General features: G+C 40.8%; 1 pseudogene; it reads left to right on the top strand.

Annotated features, from left to right (window-relative positions):
• Positions 1–15,262: 15,262 nt before the first annotated feature.
• Positions 15,263–20,787, top strand: LOC130209549 (neuronal acetylcholine receptor subunit beta-2-like; annotated as a pseudogene).
• The last annotated feature ends 5,801 nt before the right edge of the window (positions 20,788–26,588 follow it).

Genomic DNA, 26,588 nt, shown 5'->3' on the forward strand with positions numbered 1-26,588 from the left:
TCAGATCCGAGCCGTGACGTCGCCTGTGACCTCGGAGCCTGAAGGACTTTCTGCTCAGGTATCTTTTGTCCTTGAAAACATGAAGCAAAACACAAATTTAACAGACACAAATACAGATGTACGTTGTAGCAATGGGATAAGGAATGCAACACATTTGATGTGTGTAAAGGGCATCTAGCTGGAGATATTGGATGTTTTAACTTTTGAGGACATGTTGGTGTGTTTCCTCTATGACGACGAAGATTCTTGAGTTGTTGGTCAAGATATGGGATTCAATTAGGTTGGTGTGTCTGTGTGTGTGTGAGTGTGTGCGCATGCATGCATGTGTATGTGTGCAACGTAACCAGCAGTAATAAACACATCCAGAATCAAAGTGTACAATGTTCAATTGATTGTTTCTCCCAAACGTTTTCTTCTTTTGGGGTGAAGCTGGTTTGTTGAAAAAAACATATTTTTGTAAAGTTTGGTTTTACAAATTGACAACCCCTGATTAGCCACCTTTCTGCCATTTATTAATTACAAATATATGTTTTTCTTTTCTTTTCTTTTCATTCTGCCCTACCTCTGTCGCTTGAAAAAAGAGAAGTAAGGCTTTTACACCTCTGCGGTTCCCGGCGCGCTCCTCCATGGCATCCCACACTTTTAATGTGCAAGTGCGTCTGCGTGTGTGTGGTGCAGACTGTCCCGAGATGACAGGGTACATAGATTCTCCATCCTGCTTGCATATAAAAAGAAAGCGAGGGCACCAAGCTCTGCCTGCTTCACTTATTCACACTTGCACACACACACCTTCACACACACGCACACACACACACACGCGCGTATACAGACTTGCACGCAGTCTTTCTTTCTCCCATTTTGTCTCGTGTATCTTTCACTCTCCAGAGGACGCAGCAGCGGTTAAATGTGGACGCATCAGGAAGGCAGGCTGTTTCTCTGAGTGAAGTGTGTGTGTGTGTGTGTGTGTGCGTCATATTTATTTCATGGGGATTTCCCTCTCTCAGCATGCTTGATGCTGTCAGCTGCCACCTTTGCTGTCGACCGAGAGACCGAGAGAAAGGGACGAGACCAGGGATGTATCGACGAGACAGAAAGAGGGAGTCAGACAGGGTCTGTAATTTGATATTTCAAGACACAAAAACAGCTCGAGTGTAAGTTGAACACAGTATAGAGTTATTCTAAATGATGCTTCAGCTGAAATATCAACATTTGATATACAAGTGATTTAGAGAAATTCTTTCTAGAATTAAAACGGCCGAATGAAACTCAATCTGAAAGGAGAAGGAGGAGGCGGAGCTTTCCAGAGTAACAGTGAACGTTGTCATCAACATGGGGTTTTACTCTGCTTTAGTTCTCATGACTCTGACAGTCAATTCACTTTAACACTGTGTATTTTACACAAACATGTCTAAATATGAATATTTACACCAACACGGGGCTATTTACTCCTGCTAGTGTTGTAATAACTCTGAAAGAGTCAATAAACTTTGACACTGAATTTTTAACACTGGAATTTATTGTGTAGGTGTTGGCTGTGTCGTCGTTGTTCATGCCTTCAGGCTGCATGTTACGACAGATGTCTTCAAGAAGAGCTCTAGCCATCATTTTATAGACTTCCCAGAGTACAACATGTATTTATTTTTGTTTAAACAAACTTTATGGCATATTAAACACACACAGGGCAGAGAGAATATGCTGACTCTATTTTCTACTCCATGGTTAGAAAATCTAACTATATATTTTTTAATGTGGCTTTTGGAAATTGTTAATTAGAAAATTATTATTATGAATATTATGTCTTTGTATTATTATTATCTGACATCTTCATTCTCAATTGCTTGATTATTTGATTGATTTGATAGCACACACAATTTTATCTTTGGGCGTACCATTTTTTACATTTACTTTAAAATTTTAAAATATTCTTGTTACCATCACATTGATCTCAACAAGTGTATATATATATTTAAAAAATAAGTTTTCTTTCAGATCTCTTCATGAAACATTTTCCTTTCACGATAAGGAGGGCTTAGACCTGCCCATCTGAACTTCTGCTTTCTGTCTCCTTTGTGTGCCCCCTCACCTGTGTGTGTGTGTGTGTGTGTGTGTGTGTGTGTGTCTGTGTGTGCTCGTGGACATGTTATTTCAGGATGAGGTGTTGGTGTTTAGCCACGCAGAAGCCCGAGTCAGGTGTGCTGAGTCATGGTGACATAACACTTTACAGAATGTAAAGCTCTTAGTTAGACACAGACACACACATGCACACACACATGCACACACACACACACACACACACACACACACACACACACATGTGCACCCCCCCCACACACACACACATTCAATGAGGCACCCTCAACTCATACTGACATGAGTGTATCATCTCATTTAAAGAATTTTTGAGTAAGTTACGACATTTTTTGGGCTAAATATGACGACACATCTCCTTGAGAGGCTTGTCGGGTTTGGCCGACTTGGTGAGCTAGTGTCCTTTGCAAGCTAACCGCTAACACGCTAGCTCTTCTGGAACATCCTCGAGTGATTCACTCACAGCTCTCTTAAAGCTTCTTTCTATTTTCTCTGCACTATGCTGGACTGAACTCTCAGGATTGTCCATCATTTATATTCTTGAAGAGTTTTATTAAAGAGGGGAAAACATCTCTCCAAGCTCATGAGATAACAATCTAACTTCTTGCCAACTGTCAGATAGAAAGCTCATTAGCTCGGTCGCTAATGGGACAGTACATTCTAACATATATAAATGATTAATGTCTTCTGTCTCAATAAAAAGTGGATGTTGTTAACCCACCTCAGCTTCCTCCATTTCATACTCAGAGGTCAACACTGCTTTCTATTGCTGAACTGAATGGCTTAGTTAGACCTGATAGTTAATCCATAGAAATGAATTGATTTGTTGCTAAACCGCTGGTGTGCTTTCTACTGGGTCCTAAAGAGTGAACTGTGATGCTGTGAGTATTTTATTCAAAGCTCTCTGTCACAACTCAAACAAGTACAAAAGGGGCAACAGTCAGCTGATACGATGTGGTATATATGAGGTCATACGAGGGGATAAGCTCTCTTCCGATCTTCAACATTTCTGGTACCATAAAAGCCCCAAAGTGAAGCCAACGAGTCTCTCCTGCTGCGTTGGACTACAGCATTAACCTTTTCATGCTCCATCTCTGACCTATTCCATGTGGCTCATCACACGTCTGTGTTCTGCCGTGGATAATTACTTCACATCTTGCTCTTTACGCTGCGATGCCAGCTGGGTTTAACCTATCGGAAGTGTACCGATTTGTTTGAGTATTGGCTCAGAAAACAAGAGGTTGGAGGTTTGAACTCGGACAGTTCTTTGCTTCAAGACTTGTTTTTCATTTTTCTTCTTTTCAATCAATTTGGATAGACCGACTAATCATACCAAGTACATTGTATAACCTTAATTCAAACGGATGAGAGAGTGGAGTGAAGTGAGTTCTGTTGAGAGTTGCAGTCCATTCAATCACTTCTTTTTCAGAAAGAGCAAACCCCAGAAACTGAACTTGATAAAACACATTTGCCTCTCAATCCATCTGTTTTGGAGATTTCAATCATATTAGGCTATAATCTTCAGTGTATTCAAATGTACCACACGTTGCTATCATATTTAAAATCAGCAAAGGAAAATGCTGATTCATACTTTTTTAACTAACATTGATGCCTCGTGCACGATACTTAATCTACATTGAGATAAGATTCTACATGTGAATGCTGATCTGTAAACTTTATTTCCTGTTGCCATTCTTTGGCTTTTGAAGTCAACGCTGTTAGAAATGTTATATACTAATTTCAAAGAACTCTATGAAGACCAGTGCTACTCATCCAGGCATAGAAAATAAAGGTGAAATGTTGTTTAAAGACGTTTACTCTTGCCATCTATTATATTCAATTAGCAACGAGAGAGTAACCGATTCACTAATGGAGACGGATCCACCTATGTGTATCATCTTTAGTTGAAAATATGCTAAATCCAAACAGGATTATTAAAGAAAGTTCTGAAAATGGTTTCTGTTGCTTTTCTTGGTTGGCGGAGCATGTGATTTGTAGACTTACCTTTTGGAAATTGTGATTTCCAAAATAATAAATACAAAAACATAACCTTCTTTATAGACGAAAACAAGTATTGATTTCTGAATAATCAGTATATTTATTAATAGCTCACTATACTTGCGATTTAATTATCTTCCCAAAATGAGTGTTTTAGGCATTTGAAATCTGTCATCTTCTATTTAATTCAATTAGCAACAAGTGAGTAACCAATCCACCAAGTATGATATATAGTCCACAATGCTATATGTGGACTCCACATAAAGTATGCTTTGGTTCACTGATAATGAAACTGAGTCTTTCCAGGAGAAGAGCTACAGTATGGAACACTTCATTATTCATGAGTGGTCATGTTCATGGAAGTGCACCTAGAAATGTAAAGACACACCTGACCAAACCAACTACGAGAACACACACACGTGCGCGCACGTGCGCACGCACACGCACACAAACACACATATTGTAAACACACACATATTCAAAAATGTGTGCATCCAAACATCTGTTTTTCTTTCTGAATTTGTTTGTCAAATAAACTACAGGGAGGATCACTCAGTTTATTCTTTTGTGTTAGGAGTTTTGAAGCAATAACTAAACACTGGTTGAAGTGACCTGCAAATGAAGTGATCTATTAAAAACATGGAAACTCAATGTGTTACCCATTCAATTACAGTAATGATTTGCTTGTGGTTTGTCTGTTTTGTGTAAATTATACATAACCTTGCACGCATGCTCAGAGTTGAGGAGATCAAAGTTCAGTCATGCATGATGGGAATCTTCAACAAAACATCCAGTCATCAACAAGTGATTCACTTTACTGTCAGCATGTAATGGATTTATTTTCCTCCTAAAATCAATGAATACATTGATAAAGTTTGATATTATGACATGTTTGTATCCAAAGCACATATTTATTAGAAAGAAACTTGTAATATTATTGTGAAATAATTGTAATTATGCCTTAGTCGGAGAACTCCCTTCATTACCATTATTTGCTTTTTCCTCAAATCTCCTCCCCATCTTCCTCACTCATCTCTGAGCAAGAAATGTGACTGTCATCAGAACAACTGGATTGTGTAACACTGTCAAATGTTTTCAACAGTCCGTGTTTGTTGTCTGTCAGGTTGCTGTTGCCTCTGGATTATATGCAGTGCTGAATCTTCTTGCCGCGCAGTAAGGATGACACGAGAGGCTTCCTGTGGAGGAAGGCCATAGGGACAGCACTGCACACCCTTAAAAGACCGTTTTAAATTGATTAGCCTGTACTTGTATTTTTACAGTTGAAATAATTGTTTGTCACATCATTTCTAATATGAACGCTTAACCCAGTATGACCGGTATGCCCAGTATGATAGGGACAGCATTGCATTGGCAATCCAAACCATCCTGAAGTTGTGGGTGCACACTTTGGGGTCTCACAGAAAGCCACCTTCCTTTACATCGTTACAGAAAACATCAGCCATGATGTAGCGGAACAGCACGTACACTCAGAAGCAGCACGGAGGCTGTCAGAACATTGAACTGAGTTCAGCCTCGATAAGATGTCTTTCCTCCACCCACTGGGAGCTCAGCGGGGGGTGAGACGCCTGTTTGGTTCAAAGGAGATGAGTGGAGCGCGACATGGTAGGAAGAGGATTCAATAAGAAAGAGTGTGAGTAGGGAGAAGGAGCACAGGGAGGAGATCAGAGAAGGTGAAGAAGAGAGCAAACACATAAATGTAACGAAGGAACAACAGTGGAGCAAAAGTGCAAATAAGGAGACAAACACTGAAGGAAAGCAACGATGAAGCAACAACACGATTTAAAAGACATAACGATACATGATGGATCACTACACTTCTCAGAGGTCCCATCATACTGATCCTGCCCCAAAGGAGCAGGACGATGACCAGCTGTGACAGGCTACCAGTCGGGGATTTAGAAAGCTCAATCTCATCAGTCTGTCAGTCCAGGACACACATGTCCCCTTGTGATATGAATTTATGATAACAATAATGCAGTGATGGGATAGGCCACTTCACCAGGGCACAATGTCTCAACAGGGTTTGCTGAAAGGGAGGCTGGTGTCTCGGCTCCCTAGAGAGGAGTAATCTAAACAAACCTCATCCACTGAAATGATATGCAATATGATGATGCATCTGTTGGGGAATAGATGCAGATGTTGGGAGTTGGCGGTGTTTGTGTGTTTTACCTGGAGGGGAAGACACATGATGTAATGTGTGTTTGTCTGTTCGCATACTTTACACATACATATGGAGCGGTGTAAGATATCTGGTTAATTTGTTTATGCAGACAGACTGATTTAGCTCTGGTTGATATTTGATTATTATAGCTGTAGGAAATGCATTGATGGATCATTATGCAAATGAAAAACTCTCACTTTGACTAACAGCCTAAACCAAATGCATTTTATCTTTTGAGGAACAAACGTGACCAGATAAAGAAGTTTTTATGTATCACACATTTTTTAAAGTTTGGACTTTGGGTTTTGGGCTATGATTATTGTCGGCTTCAAAATGAGTGTATTATTCATTATTTTAATCAATGAATTATGTTGTTATGTGAATATTGTACCCTTCAGGAGGCTATATGCTGGTATCTATTTATAAGCCTTGAAACTTGGGCCGATAGATAGATGGTATCATAAGCTGTGCAATTACCAACAAGGAAAATATGTGATATTGTGCTGTATAAATAGCTTCACTCAAAGGCCTTCACGCTTTTTGGAAATCTAAATATCTTCCATATGACATGAAAATGACATCATTAGATGGATAAAGTTGTACGTTTTTTGTAAGTAAATGCTAAACTAGTAGCATAATGTAATTTAAGACTAATCAGGCTGAATACATTATTACTGTTTACATTAAGACAAGTGTTAAAGCAGGAATGTAAAGTCTGCATAAGTGCTTTAATAAAAGCATGTTTATGTGTGTGTCTGTTACTGTGTTTGAGGCCTGCATGTAATATTGCCGATCTTTCAGATATCAGTTAAAGTATTTACAAAATATGGGTAAATATGGGTTCATAGAATTCATTTGAGTGTGTGCATGTGTGTGTGTGTGTGTGTGTGTGTGGTGTGTGTGTGTGTGTGTGTGTGTGTGTGTGTGTGTGTGTGTGCGTTTAGAGCTCCAGCAGACCCCACAGCGAGCTCTAAGTAGCTCGGATTAAATCTGGCCTCCCTTTGCTCCTCTCCATTGCTTTTAGGATGCAGACGTATCCCCACTAGCCCCTGACCCATATTCCCGAAGAAACGGTTATTTGCATCGCTCAAGAAGAATGAAGGGGGCTCTGTCCTCTACAGCCGGTTTCCACTGCGCGCAATCACAGCTCCAGGACCAGCGGTGGAGTCGGTGCGCTCTGGCAGCAGCCAGCCACCCCCTCTGCGCGCTGAGCAGTCAGCGCTCCTCTCCATGTCCCCAAGCCTTCGCTGTCTGCTGTCACTAGCGAAATCCCTCGCAATGAAACCGCTATAATCCAGTCACGTCTCTCTTGTTTGTTTCATTTGTTACTTACTTCACATCGGGAGTAGAAAAGAAGAAAACCCACGCGAGAAACGCTCTCCGGCTGTAAGTTTTGGTGTGCTGGTCGCAATGGAGGGGAGGAAGCGATGGCAGCCCCGGTGAAAGCAGCGTTGGCTCTCCTGGTTCTCGCTGTGGTAAGTGAGTAATCTTTTCAAATCCTCCCGGAACGGGACGGGACAAGGGGGCTTGTGCTTTGCGTTTGGGGCTCGCGGTGTCACACTCTCTGTGGGCTCTGTGCATTGATGTAAATACAACAGGTCCGGGAAGTGTTGGCAATGTTAGGAATTTAATTTAATACCACATGTGCTTTACAGGACTGTCTCAGAAAATTAGAATATTGTGATGAAGTTCTTTATTTTCTGCAATGCAATTAAAAAAACAAAAATGTCATGCATTCTGGATTCATTACAAATCAACTGAAATATTGCAAGCCTTTTATTCTTTTAATATTGCTGATTATGGCTTACAGCTTAAGAAAACTCAAATATCCTATCTCTAAATATTAGAATATCATGAAAAAGTATACTAGTAGGGTATTAAACAAATCACTTGAATTGTCTAATTAACTCGAAACACCTGCAAGGGTTTCCTGAGCCTTGACAAACACTCAGCTGTTATAAATCTTTTTTTTTACTTGGTCTGAGGAAATATTAAAATTTTATGAGATAGGATTTTAGAGTTTTCTTAAGCTGTAAGCCATAATCAGCAATATTAAAAGAATAAAAGGCTTGCAATATTTCAGTTGATTTGTAATGAATCCAGAATGCATGACATTTTTGTTTTTTTAATTGCATTACAGAAAATAAAGAACTTCATCACAATATTCTAATTTTCTGAGACAGTCCTGTATAGCTAAACACCACCCCTCCGCCCATGAGCTAAAAGATAAGCTAATGCTCTCTAAATTTTTCTTTTTAATTTGGGAAAATGTCCCATTTAAACTTGCAGCCAACACGTGAATCTGGAGAGCAGGCTGATGGGGGTATGATGGCATTTCCGTTCGCCAGGCGTGATTTCAAAGCACGCCTCAATTAACTAACTAATCCTTTACATAAAAAAACCCATGGAGTTATAATGATTTTGCTTTATTTTGCATGGGTGGGATGTATGCTGGAGAAGGATGCATTGCTGCACACATGTATTTCCCTGTTGGATGGTTTAGCTCTTTTTACGGACACACATCTATTTGGTAATATCACATAATGGATTATTCTGCGGCCCTCACTGACTTCAATGTGTTTCAATGTCCTCTGATCATAGCAACAGGGACCTAAGTGGACTCTTTATATCTTAACTTTAATTTAGTGCAACCCTCTTAGATTATGTGCAGTAGAAATATTTTCTAATGAAGTAGTTTCGGAGGAGCTGTCCATGTGCTCAACGGGCCAGTGAATGATCTGCTGCAGCACTCAACAGGGTGAACCCCAGCAGCCATTGTGTCGACTCACATTCATTGAGTGTGTTTAGATAGCATGCCCTTATGACCTTTCCACTCTCCTTCTCGTCAATCGCATCTACAGAATTATAGCGCCTTGGATGTAAAATGCTCTAAATGCACTAAAACTTCAGTTTATTCAAAGGGAGTCATAATTCAGGTAGCACATTTGATCTCATATTAAGTTATCAAAAACAAGCCTTCCACAATATGTGTTTTTGTCCCATTTAGTGAGACTCCTTGTTGTTGAAACCCTCTCCCACTCCCCTTTCTTTGACCTCTTTATTCCCCCTTTTCTCTCTAACACATAGCTAACGTTGTCTCGTGTCTCATCACCTGTTCTCTGTCTGCAAGCATTGATGACAGCGACTCTGCCACTTCACCCTTGCAGCTACAGTGAACGACTAAATCCATGCAGCCACCTGGGACATATTTCAGTGATGTTCTGACTCCTGTCACTCTCTGTCATTGTCTCTCTTCTGTTCCAGTCACTGCCGAGAAGAGAAAATCAGAAGAGAAACACACCAGGGAGATGACAAATGAAGAAACACAACTGTAGTAAAAGAACAGTTGGTTGTATCCTCACAGACTAAGGACAAATTGTTACTAATAATGAAAAGTTTGAGGGCAAACAACCAACGAAAATCCGTGAGAACTTCCAGCTATCCATTATATTTAACCTTTTATCCTGTTCAGGGTCACAGGGGGGAAGAAGAGACATTGGGCGAAGGTGGAGTACACCCTGGAAAGGTCGCCAGACTACTGCAGGGCCCAGGAGATGCCAAAAATCACAACACTTGTTACGTACTCCCCCCCCTTCTTGTTGTCCTCTTGTTTTCTCTGCTGGGCAGGTGCACTTGGCCCGCCTCTGGCTCCGCCTTCTCCAGGTGTTCCTAGTTGACACTCAGCCGAGCTTGGCGCGGGTGTTCACCGTTGCCAATCAGCCGAGTGTAAAGGAGGAGACTGAAGGAGAAGAGAGGCGTTCATTACTGGGGAGGGGTCCGCTGTGCCGAGGCGCTTGTGCCTTTTGGTTGGGTTTCCTGGAGGACGTGTTACATAGGTTGTTTTCGTGTCTTTGTTGGGCCCGTTAGGTTCTGTGGTGTGTTGGGCAGCGGAGGAAGACTCTGGGTTCGACGGCCGCTGGAGTGGCTGGTCCAAGTCCCCTCCGTCTTTTTGTTTCTTTTACCCGTTCTCCAGTGACATTGTTTGATTACGCGAATAAAGCTTTTTGTTGGCTGTAAGGTGCTTCGCGTTTTCTTATTTTATTTCATGTTGCGTCTCCCTCAAGAGCCACTACCGCAGAGTAGGGAGGCGGGACGTAACACACTACAACTTTGAGAAATGCTAAATGTCTCCTGGAGCTTGACCATGTGGCTCCGGATGCTTATGAGTGGCACCTGGGTGTCTTTCATTACATGACTGCTACGAGCAGTGCACTGAGCAAAACCAAAGACAGCTGAATCCTAAATCGTTTTGGCCTCAGAAAGGCCGCCCCAGAGGACAAGGTATTGCATAATTCATTACCCTAAAAAATAACCGACAGGATGCAGAATCTGGATGCTTTCCCTCTGCACACTGAACCGATAACACGGCCTGTCCATCCATCCGCATCACCCAAACACAGCAGCAGTGTCGCATTGTGTTTGAACGTTTTTTTGTCACAATTTATAAATTCTATATGTGATATATAGTTGTGACCGCTGATTTGATCCGGCTTTGAAAGACTCAGAGAATAGTCTTTGATTGTGGTTGAGGCTCTGCTTGTGGGATGATGGCATTTTTATTTTAGCGGCGATGAATAATTGAGGCGTAGAGAGCGCAGCAAGGCGGAGAGGAGTGTGTGTAAATGTGTGTGTGCATAGGTGTGTGATGGGACCTGCTGGGGGACTCTATGCTCCGTCTCTATGAACATTGAGCCCATACACATCTCATTTTAGCCTCATCTACCGTTTTAGCATTTACTGTCAAACCCTTATATTACTCTATACAGCCCATAATGCATCTCTTCCTCATTCCTCTCCACTAGTCACATGACGTGTGCTGGGTTTCATCTTTATGCCACCCTCCTGATAAAACTACCCCTCTTAGTTGACTCTTTCAGAAGTCAGTGAGCAGCCAGAGAAAAGGCCGACGCCACAGCAGTAAACAACACATTGCTGGTTAAGGATTTGTTAAATTTGGCTTATGAACAACAATACCCTTCATGTGCTGATATGATAGGGCTCGGCAATGATTTAACGTTGCACATTCATAAAGTGAGCGAACAATCAAAGAATGGTCCAAATTGATGCAGCAGAGGCCACGATATCCTGAATTTTAGTCCATATGGGTCAAAAACACAGACTCATTTTTATTTTGATGGGACGTGTCGCGTCTCGGCCAATCAGCGTCAAGATGTCTTCAGCGTTTGGGGGTTCAGGTTAGCTTGAATGTCATCCCGCTACATCTGCTGCTGTCACGCTGCACGGTGTAGCGATGCTAACTAAGTACCCGTACGTTAAACACGATGTGATTTAGCATATTTTTAGTATCGATACTTCATTAAGAGAGCGATCAGAGCGCACGCGCTGCTCCGTGTCGAGCTGTCTGCGCACACTGCGCAGCGCTCACAGCGAGAGAAGTGGCGCAGCTTTAGAGACCGACTTCGGCTTAAAAAATAAAAAGATGCCAGAAGTGAAATGTTTCAGTCTGTAAAGTTCTGTAACTCTACAGCTGCTCATCCTGATGAACTGTGGATCATCTGGTCAGAGACTAACGGCCTCATAGTGTATCATCAATGCTATGATGGAACCATGTAGTTTCATTCATATCTGGCTGTATTAATACTAATATTACTGTCATTTGTTAAGTGTTGAAAAAGTTGGTAACAAGTGAACCATACAGATGTTTTATTTATTACTATTATAGATAAATATACCAGTCTCGTATTTATGGTACCATATTGTTTTTATGGTATTGTATTGAATTCTGGTATCGGGTATCATGATATTTATGGCAGGTATGTAATATGTATAGAAGTTATAATATGAGTATCGTGACAAACAGGTAGAGACAGAACAGATTCAGGGAGAAGTCCATGAGGACTGTTCAGGCAACAACAAAAAAAGGAAGTTGGTTCATGAATGACTTTAACCATATTATATATAATGACAATGTATATTTGTTATTACTATCATTATAGGGCTGAGTCAGAGCGGAGAACCTTTTGTTCTGAAACTGTTTATTATCATTATTTAGATTTGTGGTCGGAACAATAAAATGACTGAAGTTGTGGTTCTAAAAGCTTTGAGGCTTCAAACAACGTGGATGTGGTGTGGTGACAAAAAAAAAGAAAGTCACCTGCACCCCCCCCCCCCTCCCCGTTGTCACCTTTTTCACCCCTCATGAGTTTGCAGGTATGTTATCAGGGGATACGCGATGGTGAAGTCTTGACAGCGCGTGGACTCAACAGGGAGATTGTAATTGAGGGCCGTCTGACCTGTCGGCAACGAGATAAATCCCCCAGTGGAGTCCAGACCTGGTGGTGATGATAGTGATGATGATGATGATGATGACGATGAGGCTGATAGAATGATGGACGGAGGTGGGTTGCGTAACAGCAACATGAATAAACTGAAGGTAGAGAGACAGTCTTATTTAAAAAAGTGACTGCAGCAAGAGGATTGGCTACCGATATCATTGTTTCGTTGTGCTGATTGGATAGAGGAGACCAGCTGATTTAAACAGCTGATTTCCTGATTGACAGCCGTGACAGCAAGTAAATAATGAGTGAGCATGCGTGAGAAGTGATTGGCAGATGTGTGAGCAATAAATTAAGGGCTTATGCATAAAGAGTATGGTCTTTCGACTGAACTTACACTATAGCTTCATATATTTGCTTTGATCCCATTCAACACATTTTTGAATCACTGATTTTTACAGAATCCTCACCCTAGTACAGCATGATCCTATCTCATTTTATCAGATGGTTGTAGTAATCTGGGGCTTGTTCCATCCCTCGCTCCTTGCTGTTGTGTGTGTGTTGTGTGCGTGTCTGTTATCCTCTCTTCTCCTTTTTTCTCTCGGTCTTATCCTGACAGTCACAGCTCTGGGTGTCAGAGCTCGCTTAAGACATTCACCCTTAAGGTTCAGTGTCATGTCCTAGTTGCTCAGATGTCTTTTCCAGTCTCCTCTTCAAATGGAGGCCTGCTCGAGGTTAATGTGAACTGAGCAAGTGTAGAATATCTCTCTTTCCGGCATCCGCTATTATAGCTCAGTGCCTCTTATTTCCACTTGGATCTGACATGTTTCAGAAAATATTTTCCAAAAATGTTTTCTGAAACATGTCAGATCCAACTGACAATTAGAGGCACTGAGTTATAATGGCAGGTTCAGGAAAGAGAGACATTCTACATTTGGTCATATAACAGACACACAACATATATATGGAATGAGGAAAACCAGTGGAAGGAAAAGGCCAAAATAAACAATATTATATGTAAATGTATGAAAATGTCTGGCAACATCATGTTTCAAATAACACACTATCAGCAAAGCTCTGTGACCATTTCAGACTTCTTTGTTGTTTAAATGAGTGGCATCCGCCCTGTGGTGGCTGTGTGTTTGTGTGTTTTGTGTGTGTGTGTTTTAAACAATCAGTTATGGTGACTAGACAGACACATGTGGAGGGTGATCTCAGTTGCTGACTTATCTTACAGACGTGCGTAGGTAGAAGTCAGGGTCTGTTTCTAATCCTTGAACCTGATGCAACCTTTAGTTCAACTTTCCATGCTGGGATGAATCATCTGAAAGAGCTGTGATGTAGTTAGATTGAGTTGTCCTGAAAAGTAAACATATGCTCTGATGTTAAAACAAACTGTACAATTACATAGTCTAAAGCATGGTTGAAAAATATATAGAAATTTAACCGATGTGAAGTTCATCACTTCTTTTGTTGATCTTAACTACCTCAAACTTGTTATGAGCATTAATGAAAATCCTTGAAGAAATTCCCTTAAGAAATTACACACGATCCCTGATCATCGCTGTCTCTTGGTTATTATTATTTAGTTTAAGGAGATTCTAATGACAAAACCCACAATAACAGAAGCAAACACAAATCCACACATTTGCCCACAGCAGTAGTCTGTGAAGCGATGTTTAAATCTTGTGCGGTGAGGTCTTGATGTAATGGGAGTAATGGGAGTAAAGGGAGTAAAGAGTGTATGTGCGTGTGGGTGTCTCTGTTTCAGATCACATACATGATGTAAAGGTGCATTTAGTGACCAACTCAACAACTCATTTAAAAAAAAAACAATACTAGATACATACACAGTAGATATTGCGTAGTGCATGTTAACAATGCATGCACTCTGCAGTAATATGACAATAATGAGTCCATGTAAACACACACACACACACACACACGTGCACTCCAAACCTCACATTGATGGCAATTATTATTATTATTCAATAAGAGGAACCCTCAACACATCCTGTCATCCTGATATGAGTGTATCATCTCAATCCTCACTCACTGAGATGATAACATGAGGGAAGTTGTGCGATGTAGTTGTGCTGTAGTTTGACATCCTTGGCAAGGTGTCCGACGTAATGAGATTACATAACAACCAGAGGATGTTGTAGCTTTATAACATCTAATAAATCGGAATATCTCCCATAAAGCTTTGAGGAGGATACAATATAATATATTCTCCTCAAAACTAACAAACAAGAGATGAGAGGAAAGACATATGGGATATTCGTTTTCTTTTTTTTATGCTGACAAAATTAATCTTCTTTTGCTTTGGATAACATGTCAATTTCAAAGATTAACGTCAAATACAGCTGCTCATGCAGAGATCATATAGCTGACAGAAATTCCCATTCTGAATCATAATTCAAACCAGCAGGTTCAATAATTTCACGCTGTCTGTAATGGTATGGACTTCAGATACATACTAGCCTCAACAGCATTAATGTAAAAATATGTCATCGGACAGTTTGTTGGACTAAGATTGGCCAAACAATAGAGAACCAGCGTGTTGTCATCCCACTCCCAGCCTGCAGATTGTTGACTATCATGTTATGTGGCTGGCTATACATACTCCATTGTTCCTGTATAAGAACAATGGACTAATATAATGCAGATCCTGATCCGGCTACATTTTGTTTTCTGTGTATGTTTATGTACAGCTGCCTTGTGTGCGGAGGTTGAGGAACGACTGGTGAGTCACCTGTTGTCCCCTGAGCGCTACAACAAGCTGATCAGACCAGCTGTCAACAACAGCCAGCAGGTCACCATCGACATCCAGGTGTCTCTGGCCCAGCTGATCAACGTGGTGAGGAAACACACTCTATCTGAATCCACATACGCTGTTATTACTGAGGCATATCCTCCTTTTATTCAACAACACACGGTGGAGGCTGTTCTAATTGGACGAGTCCCCTATCTGTCTGTTTCAGAACGAGAGGGAGCAGATCATGACCACCAACTGCTGGCTCAGTCAGGTGTGTGTCCCCACTTGTACTCTGGTTTCTCCTTTCTGTGTGTGTTTGTGTCCATCTGTTAAAAAAAAGTGTTGTCTTGCCAAATCGGGGCTCACTCAACAAGTGTGTGAATGTGTCTGTATATCCAACCCAACTGGTATGTTTATGGGCAGCAGCAGCTCAGTCCGTGAGCACTGGGCTTGTACCAAATATTAAGTGTGTAGAGTTTAGTAAGATGAATACATCTATTTTGTTAAGTGTGCTTGTGTGTGCACTCTCAGGTATGGAATGACTACAGATTAATGTGGGACCCTCAAGAGTACGAGGGGATCAAGAAAATTCGGCTCCCTTCACAACACATCTGGCTGCCGGACATCGTTCTCTACAACAAGTATGTCTGCTTGGTGAAACACAAAAAAAGTGTGTTTCTCTGTATACAACTAAGTGATTAAAAGAGAAATAAACACAAACAATGAGCAACTGTGTTCTAAAGTCCAATTTGCCTCAAATGTTTTCTCATATCCTCTTATTCCTTCTATCCTCTTATCTCTTGTTTACTATCCCACTTTTCACCACTTTTAAGATAATAAATGCTTCCAAAGGGCTGAGAGATTACAGGTTTTATGGAGAAACCAAGACGGGGACATATTGAAGTAATACAATCTGCTGCTAAAACAACAATGCATTTGGTCACACCTTTGATAACCGATGTGCACATTAAGAGATCACATCTTACATTTATGTAAAAAAACATGTGTTATTGACAGCAACTGGCCGGCAGCAAGCAGACACATTTCAAATGTTTCGGCTGCATTTCACAATATGGATTATGATAGGTACACTAGATTGATGCAATCAAATTATAGCCTTTAAACTCAAAGTATACTTAGAAATCAATGTGTTATAACACTCATACTACACATTCAAATTACTCTGGAAAAAGGACAACATCCCCATACATTACTGTTATTGTGTGTGCACATTGAGTAGGAATCCACAACACATTGATGTGATAATGTTTTCACTTTGTTTGCACATCTGAAAAAATGATCTTACAGCTGTATGAAATGGCTGCAAGGGAAAATCAATACACAAGAATGTTAATGCTGTAATGACATCATTTCAGGAGAAATTAGCCCAATGGCTTTTATCCACTGAAAGGTGTTGGCTGGCAAACACAAAGGCTTTTCGCCTCATCTGCCCCCTATGAATGTCAACACCTGGGTCTCGTCCATCTTCTAGTTTCTTGCACATAACTTACTTATGATATTAACAGTTAACGTTTATTATGAAAGTCAAAAAAGAGTCCTTGTGCATTACTGTCACACATTAGGTCTTGACCTCTCATATTTATCTTGTGAGCCTTTTGACTGGCAGATCCCTCGATTAATTGTTCATAAAGTATAGCTCCATCTCAACCTGCTACTAAAATAGTGACTGTCCGTCGGTCATTGGTCAAGCCATTTTTCTGTGAGATGAGTACTATACTACTTTAAGTATATTTAGCAGCTAATGCGTGTGTCTGTAAACTGGAAACTGAATACATTTCTGAACTTCTGTATTCAAGGTCAAGAAGGAGATAGTTTCACAGGCTCAGAGCTAGCTCTGTGTAGCTTTTGTGTTTTGGTCAACATTGTTACCCTACAGTGTATAAAGGAGTGGTAGACATTACACTTTTATATACACAGGTTGCTGGTCAGCTACACACCACATAAAGAGCATAACTGCTTCACGATAGGTGATCAGCACTACTTTACGGCCTCAGGTCGAGCTCTCTGGCCCAGTGTAGGGACTAGAGGTTGTCGTGAGCAGGTGGGGCCTCTGCATTTTTTATCTGTCTGCATATTCACAGCAAGGTCCAAAGCATTAGAGACCAAGTGTGATGGTTAGATTCCTGACCTACTTTATAATTGATAGGCCACTTCTCTATTATGCATTACCCTCAGCCTTGGAAAAAAGTCAGTCTCAGCAGATTTAAGGTACGGGGGGGGCAGTTGTTGCTGGGAGGTGTCCCAGGTTGCGCTCCTCCCTTGAGATGATCATCACACATCCTTTATCTGTCAACGAACATAACTGTTGCATGTGTCACCTCTGCAGAACAGCCTGCCATTCGTCAGCACAGTCAATTATTGTACTCATTTAAACTCTTTGCCTGTTGATGATGTTGCTACAACAATGATTATGTTGTTATCCTGTTATCAGTTGCACTAATAAAATGAGCAAGCTTAAGATTGTAATGGATTCAACAAATGGTTACATAGATTTCAACCTGTGACGCATCAGAGAGTTTGAGTAAGGTTTTGGAGCCTCTCACTCGTGTATGTGTTTGTCATGGGGAAGGTAAGAAAACCCAAAGTTTCAAAGGACAAATGGAATATATAATCCCTCCATGTTGTTCTGCTTCAGGGTGACCTTGACTATCTTTACAGCGTCCAGAGGGCATCCTCATCCCATACTCAAACTAAGTTGGCCTCTTTCAATGCAAAGGAGCAGCAGTTCAACTCCACCTTCCTCACCCTGTTACTTTGTATCTGTAATGTGAAGATGGTGGATATGTGTGTTTGATTGAGTCAGAGAAAGTCTTTAAAAAATTTTTTGTTGCAATTCTTCCAGTAATCACTTTTTCTTTGAGTGCTTTGAATTGATCTCTCTCCTCTTTTGCTTCCCTCCTGCCCTTTTCCTCCTCTGTGCTGATGGGACATATGAAGTCTCTTTCTACTCCAATGTCGTGGTCTCCAACAACGGCGAGGTGGCCTGGCTCCCACCAGCTATCTACAAGTCGGCCTGCAAAATCGAAGTCCGTGATTTCCCTTTTGACCAGCAGAACTGCACCCTCAAGTTTCGCTCCTGGACCTATGACCACACAGAAATTGATCTCATCCTCCTCAGTGATTTTGCCTCACGTGATGACTTCAAACCCAGCGGTGAGTGGGATATTGTTTCACTGCCTGGACGCAAGAATGAAGACCCGAATGACATCAAGTACCTGGACATCACCTATGACTTTATAATCAAGAGGAAACCTCTCTTCTACACCATCAACCTGATCATTCCCTAATCCCTGCATCCTGATAACGTCGCTGGCTATTCTGCTCTTCTACCTCCCATCAGACTGTGGTGAGAAGATGACTCTCTGTATCTGACTGTGTTTTTACTCCTTATCTCAAAGATTGTTCCCCCCACATCTTTAGCAGTGCCTCTGATTGGAAAGTACCTGATGTTTTCAATGGTGCTGGTCACCTTCTCCATTGTCACCAGTGTTTGCGTGCTCAACGTGCACCATCGGTCTCCCAGTACGCACACCATGCCCACTTGGGTCAAGCGTATCTTCCTGTACCGGCTCCCTTCTTACCTCTTCATGCGGAGACCCGGTTGCTCAAACATCCGCGAGAAGTTCCGCAGAAAACACCAGCAGCGCTCATACTCTGACCAAATGCTGCGTGGAGCGGAAGGAGGAGCGGGAGTTTCTTCAGGAATGGCAGATTTCTCTTCAACCTTCTTTGTGAACGAAGACTCGGCCAAACGCTACGGCTGGAGGATTAGCGACTTGTCAGAGAACACAGAGTTCAGGAAGAGGATGACGCTCTAGAGCCACATTGACGCGGAGGATGCGGTGGATGAAGTGCGCGACATCGCTGAGAAGATGAAGAGCGAGGATGATGATGAAGGGGTAGGTGCATCTGCATGTGTCAAAACTCAAAAAATGTGCAAACTACTTGCTTGTTTTGTTATTTTTTACTATTTATAGATTTTCACGTGTGTGGCAGGATGGACACAAAAGATGTGACGATATGACGTCGTACACTAGCGTGCTCTACCTGTATAAATGTTGATCTGCTGGTCGGCATCAACCACTTTGGTCCTGACTGAATTATCTCCGCAAATATGGATTGCCATGACATTTTGTAAATACATTCATAGTCCCCAGATGATGAATCCTACATATTTTAGTGATACACTATCCCTCCGATGCCACCATAAGGCTGACATGTTTGGTTCTGGGTGAAATCTTTAAATGTCTAACTCTTGAGTGGTTTGCCATTAGATTTGGTAGAGATATTCATGGTGCCCAGAGGATGGATCCTCATGACTGTTAATTCTCTGACTTTCCATTTAGCTCCAAGGGCGGGTCAAACATTTTCAATAATGCAGTACAATTTCTTAAAGTGTACGTGATGGATTGGCTCAAAATCTGGCACAGGCATTCAGATCTCTAGTATAATGTTTTTAATGACCTTGGTGATCATCATATATTTATGACAAGCCTCAATACCCTTGGATGGATTAGTCTGTATAACCTATGCGATGGATTACTTTGTGTAATCCACATCATATGTGTTTTGGACATTATAGTAAATGGTTATCTTTCTGTGAATAGCTCAATTAAGGACTTTATTATTGTGGATTTCGGTAGGAGTTATGGCAAAATCAGTGGTCAATATTTTGCGCCGCATGTAATTTGTCAAATGTATTACAGTGTTGAGCACGAGGAAAGTCAGCAGCAACATTGGCAAAGCACCTGCCATCAGTGCAAATCCATCCAAAGCTCTATTTCAGTGAGTTGTGAACAGTACCACTTATATGATGTTAGAGCAATGTAGGCCAATAAATCACCAGATATGTGATTTGAGAAATTACCACCATCATAGACAAAAGTTCATAAGCAAAAATAAAAGACAAAATCAAATCAGTTCACTTAAGTTCAGGACAAGCAACACAACGGTGGCAACATTTAAAATGTAACCTCTCTCGACAGATCATTGAAGACTGGAAGTACGTGGCCATGGTGATCGACTGTCTCTTCCTGTGGATCTTTGTGTGTGTGTGTGTGGTCGGGACGCTGGGCCTCTTCATGCAGCCTCTGTTCCAGAGTTACAACACTCCCATTATTGATTAGCTGGACTGCAACCAAAAGCTGAACTTTGATTACCCCCCAGAAACAGAGCTCTGATTTCAACATATGTACTCGCATGTCCGCCTGCACCACACATTCATTGGGGAATTATAATGATGCGCTTTAGTCCTCTTCCTCCATCTTCAACCTGCATATGTGTCTTGCCATCCTCTGCTCCACTCATCTGTCACCAACTGGGATCTAATTATTGTAGTTATGTAATCAATAACTCTGGTTTATAACAACTTGGGTCACATTTTTATAGTGTGGCCATCATTCAGTAGACAGGGATGGTGGAGAATTGGAGATCATACTAATACTGTAGATCTGGGGACACTAAAGCTAAACAGGTATCACTTGGTTACCCCTAACAACCCTGTGTTAGGCAAACACATTTGGATGACAAAACTAGGGCAAACAGTACATTTATAACCTGAAATGTCTCTCGTAATCACAGTTTACTGATTGATTTGACGGTTTACCTAACATTCCCAGTTGTACATTGTTTTATATATTAATTTCATAATCAAAAATAAGACCCAATTGATAGTGAACCAGAATAATATTTTATTTCAAAACATCAAACCACCATTCAGCCATTATGCTCTTTCTTGTAGATGTTCATAGATCCACAGTCTCCTCTGATTGAAATGTAGCAGTATTTAAAAAAGAAAACCAATACCTGAAACTGTTACATTGAAATAGTGCCGACCCCATAACTGTTCACAGGTTAACTTGACCAACAGCAACTCAGGACTTCTTCGGTTTAGAACAGACTTGGTTTTGCTCTTTTTTCTCTGTGTCTAAATCTAATTATATTGGTGCGTACATGATGTTATTGGGGGCCGCATGCATACAACTAGGGAGAGTTCTTCGTTTTTTTTGTTTGATATTTTGTTGACTCAAAAAGAGAATGAACCCAAAGAGTAACAAGGCCACATAAACTCAGAAGCAGACTCATTTTGGAGCTACGGGCCTCACTTCGACAAAACATCCACTGCAGAGAAGAAGATGAATCCCTTCTGTCTCCATACTTAGGATAGGAAAAACTCCATATGTCCTTTTGCCAAAAGCACACACTGTTTAATACAGAAAACTGTTGGACTGCTAAAATAATCATGGATGAGTGAGTACGGAGGTGACCAGCCTGTTTTTACCCTTACACACACCTCCCTGTGTAAACGGACAATACTGATGACAATACGGATCAAATGTATGACAAGCTGCTGTTGTGATGTTTTAAAGCAGTCATGTTTAAAATGAATACCGGTCGTAAAAAAGCAAAACTCTTGTCTCATGAAGCAATGTTTCTCAGCATCTACCGCCAAGGAAACCAGCAGCAATAATATTGTACAATATTTTATACTCACAGACCTGTGCAAAAATGATCCAAGCAGCCTGGCTCTTCACTTGCTTCATCTTCCATATTGAATACTTGACTATTGCAGTCTGCTCTCTGTGTCGACATTTTTTCCAAGAAGTATAACTATCATAACAGACAAGTATGTCACTGCTACCAACACTAGCCAGCAAACAACAGTACTGCAGGCCACTGATACACAGTTGTATGTGTTGATCTCTTCTTTTTTTTTTTATAATGGATGGAATGAAATGTACTGCATACTTTTTCCTTCCCACTGGCCAGTTATGTTGTTGAGTTGTGCCTGTCGAGACAATGACTGCTGAGAACCACATTGTCAGGCCGGGATTCCAATCAGGACTCAAATGCTGAGGCGTCAGTGAGCAGAGTTTAATAATTCAAACAAAAACTCTCCTAAGAGGTGAGGAGCTAAACAAGGTACTAAGAAATAAAAAGCTGACTTTGAAAAAAAAAAAAAAATCGCTTTTCGGACCGGGACTCAGTTTCAAAAAGGTTCGGATGCTTGATGTTGGGCTTTGTTAAAACCACCATGAGAAACACACTTTGGACAGAGGAGGAGGGGGAAGAGCAGAGCACATGTGGGGGGGAAACAGGTGGAAACAATCAGAGGGGAGACAATCGGAATTGACACATGACGAAGGGGCAAAGGACCTGGAGAGTTAGATCAGAAAGAAACAGAAAGTTAAAAAAAAAAAAGGACAAAAAACAAATCAAAGAAAAGCAAGACACACATGGGGACTCTGATCGGAGCTGATGTCTTGATAACTGGACCAATAAAGGGAAATGAAAGCAACAAGCAGAGCAACAAGCAGAGCTGGTGAATCACATAAACATGATCATTTTATTTCATAAAACTTTATAAACATGTCTCAGTTTCTATACTGATCTCTACTTGAGGCATCTCTCACTAACTCTCCTCCAGCTTTTATTCTCCTATTTGAGTACCACCTTGTTAAGGACTTAAAAAGATCAAACACTCTCCAGGCTCTTTTCTCCCACCTCACACATTTTCAGCCACGCTGAGATGATTCAAAACCAAGCACGATTTACCTGCAATTTTGGACAGAGGTTTCTAAAGTGTGCGTGCTCTTTGTGTGTGTGTGTGTGTGTGTGTGTGAATCCTCTGGGGCCAGTGCTAAATGGTAGTCAGCGGACTAAGCCTTCATTAGACAGTCTTTTATCCCTGGGGTTTGCAACTTCACCTTCTGTTAGCTTCAGATGTCAGTGTGGCAGCAAGCTGCTAATTGGACCCTGCATGTGAATGAATACACACATGTACATCACACACACACATCTGTAAAGTCTTGCGTGTTATAAAGCTTCCCCCTCTTTATCAGATAGTAGCTGCTTTCCTGACATTTGTAACATGTTTATGTTGTGTAGATCTAAAAAGGAGCCAGAAGCATCAGATAAAGCTTGTTGGTTACATGCCACTGATAATCATCTCCAACAATATCAGCTTTAAGTCAGTCAAATTGTATTATTAAGTATTATTTCAAGGTCTACGTCAGATGCTTCTCTCGCAAAGAAACTACTGCATCATAATTTCCCAGCCAACATCAGATCAGACACACACACACACACACACACACATACACACACCCAGTCATCTGCATCAATTTCCTTTAAGAAGGCGGTCACACCAGGGGTATGGTAGGTAAGGGGCTGATGTGGTGCTTATGTGTCACATTATTTCTGATTTCTAAGCATGCAAATCGATTTCCAGTAAAAAAAGAGTTTCCCCAAATAGTTTTAGAATATGCACATTTCACCTTTTGATTGTCATCGGGTGTGTTTCAAACTGAAACCAATATCTTGATTCCACATGGACATGATCCATATTTGTCCTGGACAATGGTACCTAAAAGTTCAGGACCCATAAGCACAAAAAACAAAATGAGGTTAAATTACTCCCATCAATCCACAAAGGGCTGCAGCTGTAAACTTCTCATCTTAGAGTTACAGAATGGTCATGAACATAATTTAAATGGCAGGAAAATGAATTATGAATTGTTCCATGGTGACACACTTGACTCAGGTATCAAGTTTATTAAATGTGCGTTAAAACAGTCACCTGGATTTTAGCAGTATACCCAATTTACATCTATATCTGTCTAAACACACACTGTGTAGACTCTATATTGTATGGTGAGTTACCAAAATGCATGACTCTTATATTAAATATATTCTAATGTGTGTATTTTCAGCAATTTAGCAGTGAACCACCTCTTTGAAGATTACTGCAACACCAGGTTTTCCCCAAAAAAATGTAGGAAAAGAAGAGAAAAGGCATCCAGAGAGAGAGTTGGTGTTTTGGTCTCTAGGTCTGATCATGAAGCGGGACAGAGTAGATGAAACCGGAGGGGTGAGGTAGGAGTATACAAGCTGTGTAAGAGAGAAAATTAGTAAAAAGAGAGGAAGGAATGATAAAGGGACACAGGGATGATAAAAGTCGGTCATAAACAAGAGACACAAGACCTCTGCAGTCTGGTTGGTCGGCAGAGGACCCACAATTAAAGAGTGCTTCATTGTAGTCAGAGATCAATAAGCAATTATTATTCCCTGCAAGACAAACCCAAATGCATACAGACATTTATAATGTGCATGCATACAAACACAAATAAAAGAACTCAAAGGCCGACAAGCAGTCAGTCATATGCTATTGAAACGTGTATTTATCGTATAGATTTATTTGGTATTGGCCTAAAAACTAACTGACACCGAACCATGCAGGTCATTTAAATTAAAGTCAGGAAAAGTGCATATATATACTGTATATATATATATATATATGACTATATATATACTGTATATATATATATATATGACTATATATACTATATATATATATATATGACTTTATATATACAGATTGTAAAGCACTCTGAGACAAATTTGTAATTTGTGAAAATGGGCTATACAAATAAACTGAATTGAATTGAAATAGATATATATATATATATATATATATATATATAAATATATATAGACTACAAGAAAAAAAGCAAACATCTTTAGCTAAAGATGTCTGCATTTTTTGTTTTTGCACTTATGTACAGTACTTAAGTAAATATACTTAGCTACGTCCACCACTGCAAGATGCACGTCTCTCTCTAGGTGACGTGTCGATTCTATTCGCTTCTCTCTGTCAACCGGCTGCTATCAGAGTCCTGAACCTTCAGTGCAACATGGCGAATGTCAGCAGTTTGATCAGTTTCTTGTAGGCTGTCACCACCCTCCATCTTAGCTGTTATTATCCACAGGACATTTCTTTAGGATTTATACCTGCCATTTCAGCTCTCAGGTCAATATTTCTGAATTACATTACTGCACTACAGCATGTGTCAGGGGGCCATCGATCCTCCTAAGCCGCTGAGCTTAGGGGACAAATGCAGAGCATTGGTCCAAACACTTTATATGCTTTTAAACTGAGCCCAGGGGGCCACTCTGTAAAGTCCCTGCAGGAGCAATAAATATGTCCTCCAGTCCGCTACCTGCTGACAGGTCAGGGTGCCCGCTGCTGCTCGAGTGGTCAAAAGATACGCTGCGTCGTGTTCTCATGGTATTAGTCTGATTTATGCAGGTGAAGGTGTTTCAAGTAAAGTTGTTGTCTGAATAGTTGGGATTTTCATTTAACTTGTCCGTGGCATCAATTCTTGTGGTATCACATCTCAGTGATTATGTTTATGGTATGGAGGAAAAGTAAGGCCATAACTATTTTTTTTCTATAAGCAACGGATCCTAAGCAATCCTATTGTAACCACTGTTAAAGTTAAATAAAACTGAATTTATAGCACTTTGGAAACCATCAATTTGAATTCATGTGGCTTGAATTCCTTTCTATGAAATTGTAAGTGGTGCAATATTAATATTTACTGTATATAATTACTTTAGATACACATGTGTTGGCCACATGCACAGCATCAGCATCTCCTTTTTAAAACACATCTGTTATTATTAAAGTTATCATGCTAAACCTTTATAATGCCAGATATCTTGCAATATTCAAAAGTAATAAATAGAAAAAGTTTTAAAATTCCAGTTGGACATTTGCCTCAAGGCCACCAATGAGAATTTAAACAGCTATTAACAAAATGTTCCAAACAAAGTTTTAACTGGTTAAGAATAACTTGAGGCAAATCATTTGTGATGGCAAAAAGAGGCTTAGACAATCGTTCATATTTCATCTTAGGACAAACATGAGTGGACCAGATAACGAGTAAGCTCTGCGTGACTCTGTTTGACCCCTCGTGAAAATAACACTGCTGGTTATTCAGAGAACAAGGCGGTAAATACATGCAGAATAACAATATACATATGATTGGTAGATATACGCTTGATTGATAGTGTGTGTTTATGTGAGAGAACGGGAGAGTATGCGTGAAAAATGTACAGGCACAGAGAAATGTCAGTTTAATTAGCAGCAAGGGGCTTTAATCATATAACTGGGATTGGAGCCGTGAATGGACTTTAATGAGTTGCTTGTGGCTGCAACAGGCCACAGCGTGACCAAGCACTCTGCAGACAGCGGACACTGGATGACTGTGGAAAAAAATAGAAAAAATAAACTCTCTGTGGTGTTAATGTGTCTGCTGGAGTGAGAGAGAGGATGAGGGAGCAGTAAGAGGAAGGTCGGAGGAGATGAGGAGGGAAGCTGGGTGAATGCCGAAGGGTTGAGCGAGGTCCCCAAGTGTAGCGTGACTGGCAGAACAGGACAAGCTGCGGGAGGAAAGGCGCGCAGGGCCTTTAAAAAGAGGTCGTTGGGGTATCGAACTGAGGACTGACCTCAGTTAGATACTCT

The sequence above is a fragment of the Pseudoliparis swirei genome, chromosome 19, assembly GCF_029220125.1.
Source record: "Pseudoliparis swirei isolate HS2019 ecotype Mariana Trench chromosome 19, NWPU_hadal_v1, whole genome shotgun sequence".
Classification (NCBI taxonomy): domain Eukaryota; kingdom Metazoa; phylum Chordata; class Actinopteri; order Perciformes; family Liparidae; genus Pseudoliparis; species Pseudoliparis swirei.